Source organism: Benincasa hispida, chromosome 10, assembly GCF_027475165.1.
Source record: "Benincasa hispida cultivar pf3 chromosome 10, pf3_genome.v1.1, whole genome shotgun sequence".
NCBI classification, from domain to species: Eukaryota; Viridiplantae; Streptophyta; class Magnoliopsida; order Cucurbitales; family Cucurbitaceae; genus Benincasa; species Benincasa hispida.
Genome location: NC_143487.1, coordinates 63,085,190 through 63,107,494, shown reverse-complemented (window position 1 = coordinate 63,107,494; position 22,305 = coordinate 63,085,190). Strand labels below are relative to the sequence as shown.

General features: G+C 30.3%; 1 long non-coding RNA gene across 9 annotated transcripts; it reads left to right on the top strand.

Annotated features, from left to right (window-relative positions):
• The first annotated feature begins 17,524 nt into the window (after nt 1-17,524).
• LOC150033548 (uncharacterized) lies at nt 17,525-20,917 on the top strand. Of its 9 annotated transcripts, XR_016523678.1 has the most exons (6): nt 17,544-17,684; nt 17,748-17,844; nt 18,187-18,254; nt 19,399-19,437; nt 20,415-20,458; nt 20,666-20,768. It is a non-coding gene; the product is annotated as an uncharacterized LOC150033548 (long non-coding RNA). The 9 variants fall into 9 exon arrangements; XR_016523672.1 differs by lacking the exon at nt 18,187-18,254 and having other exon boundaries at nt 17,525-17,684; nt 20,666-20,917; XR_016523673.1 differs by lacking the exon at nt 20,666-20,768 and having other exon boundaries at nt 20,415-20,593.
• Nucleotides 20,918-22,305: the final 1,388 nt, after the last annotated feature.

Below are 22,305 nucleotides of genomic sequence, written 5' to 3'. Positions count from 1 at the left end.
AGGAGTTCTATTTACAATTACATTGTATTCATAATTCCATTTTCATTTAAGCTTCAATAATTGACTGTATTTATAGAGACATAGGAAAAACAATAAGATGGTATAGGTAGATACTTATTTGTTTGTCAAATTAATGGTATAATAATATAATGAGATGATAATGAATAAAAGGTGTTTAAAAAGATACACAAAATGATAAAATTTAAATGAAATATACTGTTTGTTAGATGATAATATGTATAAAATATTAAGTAAAACCCTAATAAGGATAAAAAAATTTAATCCAAATTTAAAGTAATAAAAAACGAATAAAATAATATAAAATTTAAATATATATTATAAATTAAAATCAAAATGATGATAAACAAATTAAAGATGGATTATTTCGGAATATTTTTCAAAGAGTGGTTAAATTAAATCAAAATAGATAACTAATTTGAATCAATTAGGAAGAAAAATAAGAGAGAAACTGGTTTATTTTAAATCAATTCGTGACCTAGTCATCAAAATCTAATTTGAATATAAAAAATAAATTCAAATTCCAATGACGAAAATTATGGAATGACACTTATTTTCAGTTTTGAAATTGGATCTGTTAGATTATAATATGTTTAATTTGGTTATTAGTCCACCTCTTTCATTACATTGTATTTATATCCCAATTATTAATCAAACCTTCCATTTATGCTGTATTTATATTTTAGTTATTAAATATTCTAGACATACGAACCAACCAAGGGCAAGTTAGGTATTATCAAAATGTCAGTTAGACAATTTCTAGATAATAATGCCTTGGCATTCTTGCTCAATCATCCCGTCTTCTTCTTCTTTTCTTTTTTTTTAGTGTGAGATAAAAAGGGTTTATCTTTTTAGAATTTATTTTAGCTAGTTCTAAATTTTCATATATATTTTTTTTCACTCTATAACTTTTTTCAAAATTTTAATCCTCAAATTTTGACAAAATCACATTGTCTATGTGTACACCATGTTAGTTCTTTTTGTTTTGATTTTTTTTTAAAAATAATGTTAAGTTAGCAAGATTCAAGATACATACATATAATATACCAATTCGTAAGTAATTGAGTTGCAATATAACATGTATTTTAGTGGTATGTTTTACAAATGAAAAAGAATTAGAGTTTTTACAATTTTTTAAAAGAACACGATGAAAAAAAACTGTTATGTTTTACAAATTGAAAAAAATAGATTTTTTCTGGTTTATATTATAAAAAGGTTGAGAAAATAGGTGTATAGTTCAAAATTAATCAACTAAGCAAAGCAAAAAAAAAAAACCAATATCATTTACAAAAACTACATCATATACCCAACTCAACTCAATTCAGCACCCAAATATAGACTTTCTAACTCAATTCACCTCTACACAACAATCACAAACAATAATTACCAACTCAACTCAACTCTGTGCAATAAACACAGACAATTTTGCTTTCCAGATAATTTCTCTCTAGATAATAATTACCAACTCAATTCAACTCAACCTTCTGCTTTTATTGCGCGCCAAACGTCTCCTTAGTATATCCTCATTGCATTAGCTATGAGTATATTTGCTTCAATAAAGAAGGATGCAGATGAAAAGAATGAGTAATTTTCTGTTTCCGTTGGAGATTTTAAAGGATTCAAAATGATGGGTGAAAGAGGAAGTTGAGTGATTTTCTCTATTGGGGATTTGAAAAAGGTTGTATGCTTCACGAAATAATTGTAATGGGCAACATTTTTAGGACTAATAATTATGTATATAGCAACATTTTAAAAAAAATTGCAAATATAGTAAAATCGACTAGTGATAAGACTGATATTAGCGATGTCTATCACTTATAGACTTTGAGAATTGGAACTAAATGTTGTTATATTTGTAAATTTTTGCATTCGCTATATCTACTAATATTTTGGACTTGATTGCTATATTTGTAACTACCTGATTAATTTTTGCATCAACTTTTACTTTTTGCATGAAAACTCATCATTATTTTTTCATTAAATGATGTTTTCCTTTTATACTTTCCCGTGTTAAGTTAGGTCTTATAGACCCCCTTTATACTCAAAAGCACCCAAATTTCTTGAAAATTAGTATTAGTTTACCGAGCAATGATTAGGTGCAGCCTAACCTTTATACTTTTTGCATGAGAACTCATCATTATTTTTTCATTAAATGATTTTTTCCTTTTACACTTTCCTATGTTAAGTTAGGTCTCATAGACCCCTTTATACTCAAAAGCACCCAAATTTCTTTAAAATTAATATTAGTTTACAATGATTAGGTGCAGCCTAACTCTTATACTCCTCACATATTAACCACGTAAAAATAGAATTCGAAAAAAAATCTTTTGAAAAAGCAAAAATACCACATGACATTATTTATTGGTTGGGATGCACCAAGATTCTTGGTGCATCCAAGTAGGGCTGGTAACAGGGTGGGGCGGGGCCAGGGATATACTCCTCGTCCCCATCCCCACGGAGATTTTTAATCCTGTTCCCGCCCCATTCCCCATTTTGAGGAGTCAGGGTTGGGGTCGAGAATTCCCCATTTAAGGATCGGGTCCCCTGGGAAAAAATTCTCTACCCATTAATTTTTTTAAAATTTTTTTTGTTTAAAATTAATAAATATTTATAGTTCTATCGAAATGATATACTTTTTAGGTAACAAGTTAGAATTATTATTGTTTTATTTATTTAACTTAATAATAAAAAAATATTTTAACATTTCTCTATTTTAAAATTCAATAAAAAGTTAAAATTAATTATATTATGAAATAAAATTAAAAAAAAATAAAAACAGTAACTTAAAACTACTGATATATAACAATATATAAAAAATAATATTATGAAATAAAATCCCGATCGGTACCCGCGGGACCTGACCCCACGAAATTTTTGCAAACCCTACATCCAAGGGAGCACCCCAAGTCTTTTTTTTCCTAGTTTACATGCATTTATTCATACTAGCTATAAAACATGTGGTAACATAAATTATATTGTTGAAGTTTCAATAACAAATTAATATAAATTTATTAATTTTAAATAATAAATATCTGACATAAGAATTAAAAATAATAAAATAGTTAATAGTCAAAACTATATTATATATATAATATATCTTATTTTATGTTAATTCACAACAAATATAAAATAAGTTGTACATATTTGAGGATCTTTGGAACACGTGGAACATAAATTTTGATGGTGACATACATATTTTGAATAATATACTTTTTATGGGATTATAAATTGTAAATCTTTTACATGAAATAAAAAGTGTTTAAATAAGAATATAAACCATCAACCAACTCATAAACAATAGTTTTGCTAACATGCTTGTGTAATTAAAATATATATATATTTCCAAATAAAAAGCTAGAGATATATTTAATACTAATACCTTTGTTTTAGATCTTTGAATCTATCAAATTTAATTTTGTTGCTCATTTCTATAATTGTCATGGATAGTTTGAGTTCTCTTAACACAATGAATAAGAATTGTTAAATTTAAAACATGAAACACAGATAAAAATTTTTGTTCAAACAATTAAATAAGATATCTAAGATTCTGATAAAGTCGAAATTATAAAAATCTAATAAAAAATCTAATTTGAAAATAATAATATAAAATTTCATAAACTAACAAAAACTACATGCTTAACATTTAAATTTTAAAATAACACAAATTTTATAAGTCTTTGTTATGATTGAAAAGGATTACACTTTATGTAACTATGCCACTACCAAAAGGAACAAAATTTTAAATACATTAAATAATTTATCAATAGGGAGAAGATCCATTTGACAAATTGAAAATTAAAAAAACTTATAATTTCCTACAAAGATCTATGAAATAGAAGTATTGATATAAAACTTACGATACTGAATGAAATTGTGGTACTCTTTACTTGCTAAGTCTTCTATAATATTGATTTGAAGTCAATTTGCAACTGCTATATTTTTTTAATATAAAATAATCACTATTATTAACCCTACCTCCTCAACTTTCTCCTTATTTTCACATATGTTCTCCTCCCCTTTTCCATTCAAACCCACTTCCATTTCTTATCTATGGTCCCAATTCTTATTTATTTTTGTTTTTTTTTAAATTTCTCCCTATCGTCTCTTAAAAAAGATTTTTTAAAAAAAAAATAAAGAAAATGAAACTGAATTTCCTACCTAATCAAAATTTAAATTTGAGAATAACCATACCTTTTTTTACAATTTTCCTATATGTTAATGAACAGTAATAAATCAAAATCTAAATATGAAGATAACAGCCCTACCTTTTTTACGGATATCAAGGTTTCGTTTTGGCATAATCCAATATTTTATTTATGAAGAACAAAAACTTCAATTATCATTTTACTTTTTCATCGGAGAAAATAAGTTTAGGGAGATCAAAGCTTTATTTTGGCATGATCCAATATTTTCTTTACGAAGAACAAAAACTTCAATTATCATACAATTCTTTCTATCATGATATTCTAAAAATGGAGATGAGGCCAAAGAAAACATTGGAGGAAAATTTGTATTTATTCTTTGAAAAATATTTACTTATTATGTGAAGGGTTGTGTACTATTGGTAAGGGATGTATCTATATGAATTTTAGTTATTATGTGAAAGGATTCATCAAGAGAATTCCATGGAAGAAAAAAAAAGTGTGATTATTATCTATTTTTAAAAAAATTGTTATTATGTGAATTAAAATTAAATTACTTAAAACAAAGTAATACAAAATTTTGTTTTTGTTATTGTATTTTTCGGATAAGTATATCATTTAATAAGAAAAATTAAAAATATCAACAAAAACTCCCAAGGACTCAAAGGGGTGTGAACCTATTTACAAAATTAGGTAAAATAAATCTTGTTAAAAGATATCTGAATTAAATGAATTTTATTAGGGTGGGCCACCTTATCTAAATGGATTGCAATTAGATAAAAAAAAAAAACAATTAAAAGAATATAAGCCCACAACAATTAGATACAAATATATTAAAACAACAAAAATTTAATAAAATAAATCACATAATCTAAGAAATGAAAGAAAATGCACATTATAGAAAAGGAAGGAGATTGAATTTAAAATTAAAATTAAAAAAATAAATCAATTCCTATATGATATTCCCTTCAATTTTTAACTTCTCTCATCATATTCCTTTATTCTCTAAAAAATGTTTTTATATAAAAAGAAAATATATAATAACAAATCGTCACCATCAATCGATCAAAATTCACTTTGATCTAATTTTCTTGCGTCCTCACTTTGGAATGAACAAACAACTAATTAGGTTGTGAAACACTTTGTTCAATTTATTAAGCAACTACTTTTCATTCAAATTTAAATCTCATATCGAATATTCTATCTAAGTTTTTTTTTTTCTAATGGAATAACATCTTGAAGGCAAACCTTTCACCTAAAAAATTTTCTTGAAAAAAAAGGATGAATATTACCGTACCTCTTCATTAACTTGGTAAAATGTTTTTCTTTAAAGAACAAAAAAAATTTAGTCTTCATTATTTTTGGAAAGATTTTGCTTCTCATTGTTTTGTAGAGTTTGAAATTTTGTTATGATAATAAATGCATTAGTCATCAATTTCTTTAATTTTTATAGATACATCACACACCCATATACTTACAATGGAAGAGTTCGTCATCAAATCCAAATAGTCATGTCCCTTCAATATCATCGGACACCTGAATTATTACTTGAGTTGAAGAGCCATACTGAGTGCAAAAAAGAAATGATTAAAATATGTGAGGCTAAAATGGATTGGAGAAAATTCTCTCCTTATAACCTCTTTTAATATAGTATAGATATACATCATGAAATTCATCCCTATAATAAGTTTTGAATCTTTGAGTTTGGTCAGAAGTGGATAGAATTAGTAATTATTTGTCTTTTTATATAACTCCAGGATTGATATTTTTTTACTCTCCTATACTTGCCCACATTTAAGCCACAATCTATGTCCCACAAAGTTCTTCTATATACTCACAAATACTCACATTTTTTTTTTTTTGTTTTTTACATTAATATCATAAATACTTGTCCGAATTTTTGGATAGATGAGAAATCTAGCAATTTTTTATTACTATTTTTGTTTACGTTGGATAAGATTGTTTTATATTTGGCTAGGTTTCGTTTATTAGGTGTCCTTAATTATAGGGGTTGGGTGGTTGAAAAAAAAAAGGCAAAATCTTATAGTTTTAGATATTTTTTAAACAAAACTATTTAAGGTTGCTATCTTTTTTTTGTTTTATATATATATATTTTTTTTTTGTTATAGGACATTTACAAATATAGCAAGTACACAAAAAAAATAATAACAAATATAGGAAAATACAAAAGAATTTATAAATATACTATAAATAACATACTAATCAGAAAATGTCCAAAAAAACCTAATTGAAGTCCATCCGTAATAGATTCCTATAATTGATAGACATATAGGTGATAAACATCTATTATCGATGGAAAACTTTTAGACTTATATCTATGATAAGACTATACTAGTAGTTTATCACAAGTAAATTTTACTAGTAATAGGAGTTTATGACCATATCACATATAGATTTTATCAGTGGTAGGAGTCTATCATTGATAGGTTTCTATTATTTGAAGTTTATTGGTGATAGTCAATTATAACTTCAAATAACATATAGAAATCTATCATTTATTGAAAACTATCACTAATAGACTTCTATAACTTATAAATTTCAATCATAGATTGTTCATCCATTACTCAATTTTGTTTGATTAAATATTAAATTTTTGTTTATCTATTAAGTTTTATGTGGCTCTTGTGATTGCTTTGAGAAAAGTGATGACATTAAATTACTTTAATTATTTTGTTGAATATAGAAAATTTATTAAAGTCTATCCGTGATTAAAAAAAAAGAAAAAAGATAGACTATATAAGTTAGTTGTGATTGAAGTCCATCAATCTTAATAGCCTATATATCTAACTATCTCATTTAATCTAGATGATGTGATGGATGAGATGGATGAAATGATCATTGCAATTCAAAATAAAGTGGTGCTCGACGAGAACAGATGAAATAACAAGAGATGAATAAGGTTGAGAAAGATTCATCAACATTTTCTTAAGCAATGCATAAGTTATGCGTTCATGCCAGAAACTCATAGTTAATGAACTTCACCTCTCAATTTTTGATGCCACACTACCATATCTCTAGGATGCATGTGATGAGTTTTGATTGCGAAAGACTATCTTTATCTCTAAAGTTACTTCTTTCCTTGTTAAATTGGTTCCACAATCGCTTCCTTTCTCAAAGCATTGATTGTTTTGTACTTAGATCAATCTCTCGATTTTTTCTTAACAATTCAATAAGCACATGTTAGAATATATGAACACCTACTTATGCATGACTTAGTGAAAAATGTCAACTACTCTCCCTCAACCCATGGATAATTTAGCTACTCATGCTTGTGGAAGAAGACAGAGATGTATGAAATATGGAAGGAATTACATTCATATTAAGAATAGTATTCTTCAATAACTACACTTATTACAAAAATAAAGGAAAAAAGATGCAATAAATAAAAGAGAAATGAATAAATCAAGCTAGGTGACAGTCTCTTGCTCCTTAAGGCTCTTAGTGGTGATTGTTGTATGTTGACTGCAATGATCTAGAGAAACTCCCTATTTTTTCCCAGACAATTATCGAGTTCTCACTCAAAATTCTCTCTTGATGGATGAAGTTTTTTTCATGTGAAAGTCATCGCCTATTTTTAATAATGATCTAATGTCTCACATTAAATTCCATGCCCTACTGCGTAGCTTGCTAAGCATCAGAGATCCACTGGCTGTGCAATTATCACATTGGCTACCAACTTGCTCTGTTGACTTGACTTCCACTGCCCACGTATTTTTCGTTTTCTATTTGTCAGGTTTTGCTTCATTGCATGGTACTATGCGTTGCAAAGTTGGTATTGAACTGATGCATTTTCAGCTGCAGCTAGTTTCGCTTTCTTTTTCATTCATCCTGCATATAAAAGTGACAAATTTCATACTTTTTCAAGGATTGTTAGTTTTGTAATTTCATGATCGCGAAGTATAATTATTCATGTAGATTTTTTGTCAAGTTGATGCATTTTCCTTTGATTTTTCTTAATTGTTCTCAATAAAAAAAGCAGATTAACTTGTATTTCTACAAGTTATCAAAGTCTATCTTGATAAACCAATATTCTCCTTTAACATTGACAGACTACTTCAAACATGACTGAAGTTTATCAATGGCTATCATTATAGAATTATATTAGTGTGACAGACTTTAATATGTGATTACATTAGGTTTATCACTAATTAATGGATTCTCTCTTTGTCCATCACGTTCGTCATTTCGTTTATGCTCTAAAGTGTATCAAAATGATTGAAATCTAGCAATGATAGACTATTGTAATTAGTAGACTATTAATGATTGAAGTCTATCAGTGAAAGACTTCTATTGTTTAATTTATGCTTTATAGTTTATCAAAATGATTGAAGTCCAATAATGACAGACTATCAGAGTTAGTAGGCTATTAATGATTGAAGTCTATTAGTGATAGACTTATACTATTTATAAAATTATATTATTGGTAAACTTTTATCACTTATAGATTTCAACCATAGATAGTTTTGTTCAATCATAGACTTGATGTTGACATAATTATACCTATATTGAAGTCTATCACCGATAGACTTTTATTATTCATAAAATTATATATGTATTGAAATCTATCAATAATAACCACTAATAAAATTCAATTACTAATAGAATTTTATTTGTATTATACGGAGGCCTTTTTAAATATTTTTAAATATTTATACTTTTTAAATATAAAGCATTTTTTAAACTTTTTGCTATAAAGTGTACATATTATTGGGAATTTTCTATATATAAGAATTTCCCTATTATACTTCTATTATTGATTGAGTTTTATATTTAATAAAGTCTATCAATGACTACCACTAATAGAATTTTATATGTATTGAATTTTATCTATGACTATCATGAATAGAATTCTATTTGTACCGCAATCTTTCGGTGACCATCACTGATAGATTTCTGTTATCGATAAATTTTTATATGGATTGAGATCTGACCGTGGTAATCAATATAAATAAAATCTATGAATGATAGAAGTTAATAAGTAATTATCACTTATAGACTATTATTATTGATAGTTCGGTTCAGTCTGGGAAGTTCGCGGCGTGGGCGTGGGTTTCCGTCAGCGCCAGTTCGAGCGTGGGTGTCAGGTCCTTGAAGAGTCGCGCCGGCTGAAACTTGGGTGTCGGGTCGGACTTCGCCGATCTGACTAGCGGCGTGGGCTTGCATCCATCGAGCCGGCAGTTCACCGTTGTTACTGCATTTGGCAGCGGTTTTCGGAGATACGCGGGTCTACGCGTGATTCGCCGGTCAGAGGCGGGTAGCACACTTTTTTGGGCTGTTTTGCAGTGGATTGTTCTCAGTTTTTAGAGGCGACATTGTGTGCGGATCTCTCAGTATCAATGGATCTTAGAATTACAAATTGGTGAATTCGTTGATTATCTGTAATTTGTAAATTCCTTTATTGCTCATTAATAAAATTAATTCAAGCTGGTTCTCAAAGTTGATGGTGTTCTTTACTACTTTCGATGATTGTTTGTGTTCTGTTTGGCCATCTAAGTTAGGTTCAAAAACTCTCACAAGTGGTATCAGAGCTCCAGTTGATCCAAGGAGGGTGTGTGGTAGTGTGTGCTGGCTTATTCATTCTTTGTTCAGGATATTTTGTTGGAATTATTTTGACAGATGGCTTCAATGTCTACACAGTTCGAAATTGTTAAATTTGATGGGAAAGGTGACTTCGGGTTATGGAGGAAAAAGATTAGCGCTATTCTGGTACAACAAAAGGTAGCCAAAATCTTAGACAAAGATAACCTTCCACCAACAATTACAGAAGCTGAAAAAATGGATATGGATGAGATGGCCTATTCGACGATAATTCTGTATCTTTCAGATGGAGTGCTTATGCTAGTAGATGAGGCCACTACTACAGCGGAGTTGTGGAAGAAATTGGAAAGTCTTTATTTGACTAAGTCCTTGCCAAATAAATTATATTAAAGGAGATATAAGATTGACTCAAATAAAGGCTTAGAAGAGAACCTAGATGAATTCCAGAAGATTATAGTTGATCTCAATAACATTGGTGAGAAGATGTCGGATGAAAATCAAGCAGTTATTCTTCTGAATTCTTTGCTAGAATCGTATCGAAAAGTTAAGGTAGTTATTAAATATGGACGGGATTCATTGTCCATGGATATAGTATTGGATGCCTTGAGAAGAGAAATCTCGAGATTAAAAAGGAATGCAAGGATGGAAAGTTACTCATGGCCAGAGGCAGAAGTGAGAAAAAGAACGGAAAAGGAAAAGAGTCGAGATCCAGGTCGAAATCAAAGGGGAAAAGTAAAAAGTGTTTACTATGTCATAAAGAAGAACACTTAAAAAAAATTTCCCTTTGAATAAGAGCAAAGAAGCATCAAGTAGCAAGCATACAGAGGATTCTAGTGCAGCAAATGTTACTAATGGGTATGATTCAACAGAGGTTTTGATGGTGTCCAGCAGGGACATTCAAAATGCTTGGATCATGGATTCAGGATGCATGTTTCACATGACTCCTAATCGGGATTTCTTGAGTGACTTTCAGGAAAATGATGGGGGATCAGTTTTGCTTGGCGATAATGGTGTTTGTGATGTAAAAGAAATTGGGTCAGTTCGAATTGCAAGACATGATGGTATGATCAGAATTCTTACAAATGTAAGGTATGTTCCAGAACTCAAACGAGATCTAATTTCTCTGGGTGAATTAGATAGAACAGGTTACAAGGGTTCGTTGGTTAAGCTGAAGGGGACCTTGAGGAATGGTCTTTATGTGTTGGAAGGTACTACAGTTTCAGATAGTGCTGCTGTTGCATCTGAGAAAGAAACAGATAAGTCTATGTTATGACATAACAGATTAGCTCATGTGAGTGAAAGAGGTAGATTAGCTCATGTGAGTGAAAGAGGTCTGCAAGCTCTTTCAGAACAAGGTTTATTTGAAGGAGTTAAAGACATTGAACTCCCATTTTGTGAACATTGCATAATGGGAAAGTCTACCAGAGTGAAGTTTGGGAAGAAAAATATTCTACTAAAGGAATTTTGGATTATGTTCATTCAGATTTGTGCGGTCCTACAAAGGTACCTTCTATAGGAGGTTCGAGATACTTTATGTCGATCATTGATGATTTTTCAAGAAAGGTGTGGATGTATCCACTGAAATAGAAGGATGAAGCTTTTGGGAAATTTCTTAAATGGAAAAGCGGGTTAAGAACCAGATAGGCAGATAAAGTATCTGAGGACAAACAATGGTTTAGAATTTGTGAATCACAAATTTGATAAGTTTTGTAAATTTGAGGGAATTACGAGGCATTTCACTGTTACGTACACTCCACAGCAGAATGGTTTAGCTGAAAGGTTCAACAGAACAATTATGGAGCTACAAGATGTCTCTCGACAAATGCTTTATTACCCTTGAAATTTTGGGGGAAAGCTACCCAAACAGCCTGTTATCTTATTAATAGGAGTTTGTCTTCCACTTTAGGCCTAAAGACTTCTCAGGAGATATGGATAGGAAAAGCTCCAAGCTTGGATCATCTCAGAGTGTTTGGATGTTCAGCTTATGCTCATGTTAAGGAAGGAAAGCTGAATAAGAGGGCACTGAAATGTATGTTTATTGGCTATCCTTAGGATGTTAAAGAATATAAACTTTGGTGCTTGGAAGAGGGCAAAAATAAATGCATTATTAGTAGAGATGTGACTTTTAATGAAACAGAGATGCCATTTTATGTCAAAGAGTAGCAGAAACAGCAGACAGTTGATCAGGTTGAGATAGAGGTTAGAATTGATTCTAAAGCACGACCATCAGTTAGCTCAGGTGATTCTAGTGATCAGTCATTCAATTTTGATGGTAGACAGCCTCAACTGCAGAGGACTTTGATTGATGAGGGAGCTTTTGGTAAAGAAAGCTTAAGTAGTGTTGACCTACAAAACTATCAGCTTACACGTGACAGGCCTTAGCGGGTGAGGCAGGCTCCTACGAGGTATGGTTATGCTGATTTAGTTGCTTATGCTCTTACTTGTGCAGCTGGCAGTATTGAAGTAGAGTCTCTTACTTTTGAGGAGGCTATCGTATCTGATTCGAAGGAACAATGGAAGGATGCTATGGAAGTAGAGTTGTTCTCGTTGTAGAAGAATCAGACATGGTCATTGGTTCCAAAGCCTCCTAATCAGAAACTCATTCAGTCAAAGTGGATTTATAAAATCAAGCCAGGTACAAGAGGTGACAGCAAGCCTGGGTATAAGGCTAGACTAGTAGCTAAGGGCTACACTCAAAAGAAGGGAGTTGGCTTTCATGAGATTTTCTCTCTGATGGTGAGGCATTCGTCCATTCGATTAATTTTATCTATTGTTGTTCACTTTGATATGTTTGTTGAACAGATGGATGTCACCATAGCTTTCCTTCATGGTGAATTAGAGGAAGTGATCTACATGGCTCAACCTAAGGGCTATGAGGTGAAAGGAAAGGAAGACATGGTTTTTCGTCTTCATAGCTATGGACTGAAGCAATCGCCGAGACAGTGGTATATCAGGTTTGACACCTTTATTCTGAAGCAGGGGTTTCACAGGAGCTCATATGATGCCTGCGTGTATTGGAAACTATCTCAGAAAGGTACATATACTTATCTACTTCTATATGTAGATGATATGATTCTGGTGTCTAAGGACTATTCTAAAATCTGTGATCTCAAGAAACGGTTGAATAGTGAATTTGAGATGAAAGATTTAGGTGAACTGAAAAGGATCCTAGGCATGGATGTGAAAAGAGATAGGGAGAAAGGTTTGTTAACCATTTCGCAGGAGAGTTATGTACATAAACTGCTTGAGAAGTATAATATGTCTAGTTGTAAGGCAGTTTCGACACCCTTAGCATCTCATTTCACGCTCTTTGTCTCAATGTCCTGTTACTGAACAAGAAAGGTTAGAGATGGCTAATATTCCCTATTGTAATATTGTTGGAAGTATTATGTATTTGATGATTTGTACTAGGCCTGACTTGGGATATGCTATGAGTACGATAAGTAGGTTTATGTCAAATCCTAGGAAGGAGCATTGGAATGAAGTTAAATGGGTGCTTCGATATTTGAAAGGTAGTGTTAGTGTATCATTGTGTTTTAGCAGGGATTATGATAAATCAATACTATTGGAAGGCTTCACAGATGTAGATTATACTGCAGACCTTGACAAAAGAAGGTCTCTATCAGGTCATATTTTTCGTTTGTTTGGTAGTGTGGTCAGTTGGAATGTTGCTCTACAGTCAGTTGTTGCCTTGTCTACTACTGAGTCAGAGTATATTTCAGTGGGTGAAGCTGTGAAAGAGGCAGTGTGGTTGAAAAGGATAGTTGGTGAGTTGTTGTCGCAGGAGTTCATTCCTATTGTCCGTTGTGATAGCTAAAGTGCTATTCATCTTGCGAAGAATCCATCTCATCATGAACGGTCTAAGCATATCGATGTCAAATTTCATTTTATCAGAGAAGTTGTGGCCCGAAAAGATGTTGAACTGGTCAAGGTTCATACAGTTGAGAATTTGTCAGATATGTTAACCAAGGTTCTTCCAACCAATAGGTTTGAATACCTATTAAATGGGCTGAATATTAAATTTGGATGATAGGAAGATTGGAGAATCAGCTTGACACTTAAATACTCTTGAGATTTGTAGAAAATAACAAAGTATTTAAGTGGATTTTATTGGGTTTTTGGTGGATTTAAAAGTCCAATGACATTCTTGTAATTTATGAGCAGTGGCATTTTGGTAATTATTCCATCTTCTCCAAAATTAGGGCCATTTTTTTCCTGTGTCTCTTTGCTAGGTAGAGGTGTAGCCGCCTAAGGAGAGCTAGACAGATGCAAGACCAAATCGAGGGAAGCCGCCTGGGTGAGGAAGCAGTCGTAGTTGAAGGCAAAAAGAAAGGGAGCCGCCTGAGGAAATCAATCACAATCGATCGGTGGGCGTGTGTCCGTGGGTTCAGCGTGGGTTTTCTTCGTCCGGCGAGGTCGACAGACGACGATTCGGTTTAGGAAGTTTGCGGCGTGGGCGTGGGTTCTTTATTACTTTCGATTTATTTCTGCTGATTGTTTGCGTTCTGTTTGGTCATCTAAGTTAGGTTAAAAAACCCTCAATTTTTGTAATTCACTTGGTGGCATCATGACAAGAAAGACATTTATTCGATTAAAAGTGGTTAAAAGTGGCCGAAGCTACTATTTTTTATGATTTAGCAATTCCTCCCAAATCGAGAATTTTCCATTGGAAGGCATATCTCACGTGAGATTCTTACAAGTCATCAGATTTTCTCTCAGCACGTGTCCTTTGTGTTAATATTTGGTCTTCTTCCATCCTACTTTGCTTCTTCTTTTTCGTACCTTAAAATTCCTAGTCCCAAGATGTTGGTTACCTCTCTAGGAAAACAATATACTACTACAGTAGTATGAAAGGAGTTCATATCATCTTTTTTTCTTCTATGATATGAGTTACCATCATATTTTTTTTTATATTAAATTTTTAGAGTTCTCAATAATACTTTTAAACAATCATTGCTCTTTTGTTTTTTTTTTTTTTAGAAAAATACATTTTTCGTTCATAGATTTTGGGTATAGTTTCTATTTAATCCCTAGATTTTAAAATGTTACACATTTAGCCCTTAAGTTTTGAGTTTGATTTCGATATATTCTCTAAATTTCAAAATGTATAATTTTATCATTGACATTTGAGTTTTGCTTTAATTTTGTCCCTGTGTTTCAAGATTTATAATTTTAAAAACTCATTTATTCACTAAATACTCATTTTCCATCTTCAGTATTAATTTATGTTAATAAATTAAAAATCACTAAAAGAATTATAATTAATTAAGTTTAACTATTTTTTTTTATCATTTTTAAAATTAAATTCACAATTTCACTTCATAATTATTTTTAATTAATTAATAGAAATTGATGTCAATGATTTAAAGTGAGTATTTAATGGAAATTTATGATCAAATATGTAAAATCTTGAAATCTAAGGACTAAATCAAAACGAAACCCAAATCTCAAGGATAAAATTTTAACATTTTGAAACTTAGGGACTAAGTTGAAATAAAACTAAAAAATTAAGAACAAAATGTGTAACATTTGAAAACTTAAGAATCAAATAGATACTACACCCAATACTTAGGGGCCAAAAAGGTATTTTACCTTTTTCTTACTAACAACTTTCTCTCTCCCTCTATAATTTATATTATTTTTATATGCTAATTTTAATTTATTCTATTTTATCTTTCTCATATTTAATTTATAACACTTCACATTTCTTTTTTTTTTTTTCTTTTTCTTTTTTCATTACTCACTCTCTTATTTTTATCTTCTTTATCAATTTCTTCATTATTTTCATTTAAATGTATAAAAATAAAGATGATTTATTTATTCTTTTTATTTATTTATCTCTGACATGTATTCATTTTTTTTTCTCTAACAACTCCATTCATTTTTTAACTTTTATTTTCAAACTAATTTCACTTCCAATCTCTGTTCCTAGTTTTTTATTTGTTTTTTTACTATTCTTTTAATTTATTTTGTGTACTTTTAAAATAAAACAAACCAGAATAATGATTTATGTCAATTTAATTATTATATTTACGTTATATTTATATCTATAGTTATCTATTATGATATTTTTTATTTGTAACTTAATATTTGAATAACTTAATATTTTTTCACAAACTAATTCAACAATTCAATAAGAAAAAAGACTTTAATGTACAAATAATAAATTCATATCAAGAGAAGAAATAAGCAAAATCGAAATCATAATTGAAATTCTACACCCAAATCATATGTCCACACATCAAAATCATTTTATTTTAACTATCTTGGTGCTTCTCATTTAGAAATGAAGTTTAGTTTGCTTGAGTGGATTTGTGTGTTGTTGTAATTGGGAGCGTGTTGGTTGGGAATACAATTCGCATAGAATACTTATTTATATATATATATATATATATATATATCCAATATTCAAACATCAATACCAAATATAAATTAATTTGACAATATGAAATATTAAAATGATAATATAACATAGCTTTATTTGAAAATAAAAATGCTATTGAACTATAAAACAAATACCTGAGTAAATGGAGGCATTGGATAGTCAGTATTATAAAATGAAGTATTTGGAGTCTGATGTGTTGGATAAGTTGTGCATCCAAATGTAGAATTAAAATTCGTCGAGTCATTTGTGTTCTTAGAATCTCCATCTAAATAGATAAACATCAAAGAAATCAATATAAATCTTGTAACATACCATAAAGAAACTAATACAATAGATAAAGCTACAATCATAAAAAGAAAGATGAAACTAACCATAATCAATTCCTTTTTTTGTAGGTTGAGTTTCAAAGTCTTTGGTTTTTTTCTTGCGTTTTTTTTTTCTTAAGTTGACTCTTTATTTGAACATTTCTTATTTGTTTCATAATTTGACGTGGATGATCCAAAATATGAAATGACTTGGTTTCATGAGTACCACCTTCAATATTTTTTTTTCATGACATTTTTATCGATTTCAACCTTTTTAACCACATGACAATCATCCATTTTGATTTTCGTTAACATACTTTCAATGCTTTTCAAGCCTTTATCCAAAATATCTTCAGCCATTTTAGTTGTTTTATCTGTCAATATACCTTTATTAGCAAAACAAATGGCTTTTGGCATAACTTGGCTCATCTTAAAGTTGGTTGTTCTGTTAACTATCGTTACTGCTTCTCCCCAATTCATCTTTTACATATTTTGTCCATCTCCTTAAGATATATCGAGGAGGAATGGAAAAAAAATATTATGAAAATTTAGAACTCTCATAAGATGCCCATAGATTCAAACTTCTTACACGTACTAGAATTATTTTATCTAATTCTACTTCATCCTCTACTTCAATTGCATTGTCTACTTGAATAGAATTTAAATCAATCACCTACATATGTATTATAATAATCAATTTTATAATAAACATATGAAATAAATCATGTAATTTATATTTGTATGCTAAATTAGAAGGAAAAAACTCACTTAAATGTAGTTCTAAGCTAGCCATTGAGTTTCCAACAAAAGTATAACCTACAATTTAACAATAACATCATTCAAAATGAAAAATCTAAAATGTATATAAGAAAATAAAATAAAAACTTCAAACATAATCTACCTTAAAGAGTTACTTGTACTTGTTTGGTAGAGATAAATGAGCCAATATATTTATGCATTCAGGAAATAAATAAAAATAAAGAAAGTGTCATTACAACATATAGGACTTTTTATAGCATTTTAATATAGTTTGTAATGAAATAAGTTATAATAAAGAATGGATAAAAAGGGGAATTTGTTTTGATAAAATCCAAGGGCGCGAGCTTAAATTTTACGGAAAAAGTGTAATCGACTTCCCTTATTCCCTCATTCTTTATCTCTCTTTTCTTTCATTCTCGACTTCCCCAGATTCTCACTTCTTCTCACTACTTTTTTCTCCTTTTCTCATTTCTTCTCACTATTTCTCAGCCTCTCCACTATAATGATATCCATAAGGTAAGGTTTCGTTTTCGATTTTAGAAGGTTGCAGAATTGTGGAAGGCTATGAAGTTAGCTTAGATTTTCAGGCAAGAGTCATTACGGCTTCAATTTTCAGAGGAGGATGGCTGCGACTTTGATTCCAGAGATGATTATGCATTGGTTTCGATTTTCAGAGGTGATTTTCTTTTTTTCTTTTTTCTTTTTAATTTTTAATTTTATAATTTTCTTAAAGAAGGTTCTTAGAGACGAATGAATGAATAAGAGATTATCCTCACATGGAGATCGAATTTACAATATTATTCGAACTCATCATCATCAATTCCTTCTCATAAACACAAGTGGTAAGCGAGATTAGAGTTTCTTGGAGAAGGAGGAGTTACAAAGTCGATTTTTAAGGTTTTTCAATGAGGTCAGGGGAATTTAGATATAGTTTTTTAATTTTAATTTGCTTATCAGTGCACTTTTAGTTAACAAAATTATGAAATCGGTTGTAAAACTTCATTTGTCATGTTTCAAGGGGTGATGTTGTTACCCTAACGAGATGCTACTAAGATGGATCTGAAGAGCGTCACCAAGTTCAATAAGGTAAACCGTTATTGTTCTCGAAGGAAGTGGACCTAAAGGATTTTAGAGAGATGGATTCGGTTCGACTTGAATTTTTTTTGTTTGTTTGCAATAAGGATTAGTTGATAAAGTTTCAATTAGACATTGTTGAACTTGATTAACGTGCTTTAGAGTAGTTTTCTTACTATATTATTGATCTCTCAAATTCAACTACAATATGGTTTTTTTAATAATCATTATGAAAGATTTAAGATGCATTGAATTTTATATGATAAAATGAGCCTTTGATTTTGACAAGGTTGGTGATAGTTTATGAGTTCATCATTAATTGATAGTTATAACTTTATTTATAGATTTTACTCGGTCTATTTTTGTTTTTGTTTTGAAAAAAAAAAAGAAGTTAAAGGGATGGTTCCAGAACAACAAGTAATAGCAACTTGATGAGGTTCTTTTTCTTATATTTTTTCCTTTTCAAAATGGTTGATTCAGGGTTTTTCCATTTATCAATAATTATGGTTACCATAAATTCTTCTTTGTTGGTATAGTTGGGCTATTGTGTTCTTTCGGGATTTAGAATGTTGATATGTTTGGTTGGTCTTGTAGCTAGGTGTAGAGAGAAACAAAGAGAAAAAGCATCTTGTTAAATTAACGACCATGAACTAGTTGTTGATGGAGGAGAATGATAGGTTGTCGTTGAGTGACAAGATGTGCTCTATTGTCAAAATAGAAAAAAAAAGTCTCCGCTGAGAATGAGTATATGCAGCAACATGTGTAAACTGCTAATGGATGCCTTTCAGATTCTTTTGTTTCTTCTTTTTGTTGTTTGGTATCTTTTATTCTTAGTTATTTTTTCTATCTTTAACAACTACTTCAATTCTATGTTATGTATATCGTTATCATAATTCACTTTGAAAAATGGTCGTATCATGGAGAAGTCTTGATTCAAAGAATGATGGCTGGGAATGATTAGTCTTTGTGTGCATCATTATCTTTTTTGGTCCTTCACATTTTCTTTTCTTTTTGGATTTGTAAATGATACAAGTTTTCCGCGGGTAAGTTTTGTTGACCAACAATTAAACTCGTGTATTTTTTATATGGTCTATTGGAGTTTGGCCATTTGCTTGGTTTAGTCAATGATGTTTGCTCTTTGTATTTTTTGTTTCAGCTGAAGTTCTACCATCTCTATGATTGGGAAACCTCAAAGGTAAATTATATTCTATATTTGAAAAATACTATGATTTATGCTTCAAATCTTGACTAATAGATTGCAACCCACCGAGGCTTGCTAGGAACGAGTTATAAGAGTCATTGAATTGAAAAAGAAAAAGAAAGTATAATTTTTGTTTGAGATAGTCCCATTACATCTTTCCATACTTTCTTGTATAAATATTTATTCTAGAGTTTCACTTTCCCTTAGTGTTCACTTTTCCTACCATTTTTTTTCTCAATTCAAAAGGTGCGTTGATAATAAGAGTTTTAAGCCACCTGAATTCTTTGTTAGAGAAAACTCAATTCTTATTTCCTTGAATTTTTAAAGGTACAAGTTCACTATATATGTTGTACACAACTAACAAAAAATTAGGCAAAATAAGTATACAAAAGCGCACTAATTAAGGCAACAACCATTTGCTGTCGAGTAAGGATTATGAGATGGAGTCCAATGACTATGTGATTGTTACTAATATGGAGAGGGTTTCAGCTAAGGTAAGTTCTGATTGGTCATGGTTATGACTAAAATTTATGTGTTATCCTTTTGTTTTAGAAAATTGTTTATTTGGTGAATGTTGATTTCTCAGAAGGTTACTCTATTATTTATTTTGTTTGTGATTGCTAAAGGATGAAGTTAAAACGAAGGAAAAAAATCCAAATCATTATCTTACTAGAATTGGCTTTGTCATTTGCATCTCTAATGGGCACTCAACATGTAAGATTAGATCATGATCTTACTAGAGTTGGCTTTGTCAGCTTCTAAAATGTAGTAGTGCTTCTAAAATGATTTTGAAGTAGAAGATTTCGTGGGTTTTGAATTTTTTTAGGGAAAAAGGAATGAAATGGCAAAAAGGGTTGACTAACTAAGAGAAATGAAATCGAATCAGGCCATGAATGATTTACGAAATTCATCGCAAACTCTTATAATTTTATGATTTTCACATGGTGAATCTATTATATTTTTTATAATAGGGGTTGAACCACTTTGGGATCAAGTTGTTGGCCATTTTGTTGAGGTAACAACATCGTGTTTTCTTTGATTTCCATTTTTGTATTAGTTCCATTTTTGACACTTCCAGAGAATAGATTTGTAGTTTGCCAATAACTCCAATCAGCATGTACGCAATATAGCACTTGATGCTTTAGACCAATCAATCTGCTCAGCATTAGGTTTAGAGCCATTTCTAGATTTCACCTCACCTAATCATCATACCTCTTTGAAGGTGGTCGGAATTTTCATCCTGGTTCTTTTATATCTTACCACTAATCTTTCCAAAGAGATTGAAGACAGGGTTGAAAAGCTGAGGTCATTGGAGTGTTTTGTTATATCTCCTCTACAATCTTTATATTCTTCTTCTCAAATCATTGATGTTTGCTCAGGATCTTTAAAGATTCTTCTGCATGATTTAGAGGTAGCTTATGCTACTAACTATAATTTTATAAATTCCATAGTGGTTTAACCCCTATTATTATTAGGCTTGGTTGTTAGTTGTTATCTTTGAACTTGTTTACGACATTGGGACTCAAGTCTTTTTTATTTTAGTTATTGTGCAGTAACTTTCACTATAAGAAATATGTCTTTTTATCGATTTTCAATATAACCATTTTGAACATAGGTTTTAAAATGTCTTGCGAAAAAGGCGAAAGATGAAAATGAAATAAAAATTAAGTGAGCACACAAAATTTTACCATTTTTCTAAATCTACATAATGACTATTTATTTACCACTAATCTTTCAGAAGAGATGCTAGAAATCCCAATTAGTTTGCACTATGATGAGTTAGTTCGTATGCAAGTTGTAATAGTTTGTTCTTTTTATCCTTTGATATGTAAAGATGAGTTTGGTTTATTTGTCTACCAACTTTCTCTGTCTTGCACTTTGACTCACATTCATATTGAGTTATCACAAGTGTAACTTGTCTAGAGTCACATTCCTCATAATTAACATTGTTCGACTCGAGAATCGATGTCGTTAATTCGACTCCAAAACCGAAACAAAAGAAAAATTGTAAATACGAACTACTTCTATCACTATAAAGATATAGCAACGATGGTAAGTTCGAGTCAATTCGCAGGGAAGCACGATTTATTTTGTTAAGTTAATTTTCTAACTAGAGCGTTAAATGTGGACTTTTGTATGAAAGAGATATATGCGGGAAATTAAAATAAAAAGGTAAATGTAATTTAGAATAGGAGTCTATCTAATTTCTAGATCAAGAGAGTTTCCTATGCAATTTCTTTTATTAGGCATCAATTAATTACATTGAATCTGTCAACCTCTCAACCTATTAGAAAATCTAATAGCCCAATTAGTCAAATTCGATATTAAACCAAATTAGCCCTAATTCAATTTACAACTCTTCCTTCTCGGTGGCATACAAGTTAAAATTGAATTGCATTACGAAAGGGTTCAATTGTTAAAACATACTACAAGTCAGAAAAGTCATATCTTATAGCATGATTTATTTGAAAAAGATTATATTAAGGTATACATATATTTGGTCAGAAAAAGTTTAGACTTTACACATGTGATCCTAATATTCGCAACTAAATCAATCAATATATGCATAGGCTATGACGATTTTGCAAACAAGAATTTCAATAAATTAATTTGTCATATCAATTTATAAAAATTTCATTAAGGTTCAATCGAATCATCCCAAAGAGTTCACAATCATACAATTAAATTAGCTAGAAATCCTTCAAAAAAAAATAAATGTAGGGCTCTTGCTCAAAAGAAATTAGATAGGAGTTACCTTTTAATTCATAGACAAATCCGAGATACACATCCAATCCGTCGACTACAACTCAAAATAAAAAGAAAAACTAACCTAAAGATACTAAAATTTGAAGGGAAAGGAAA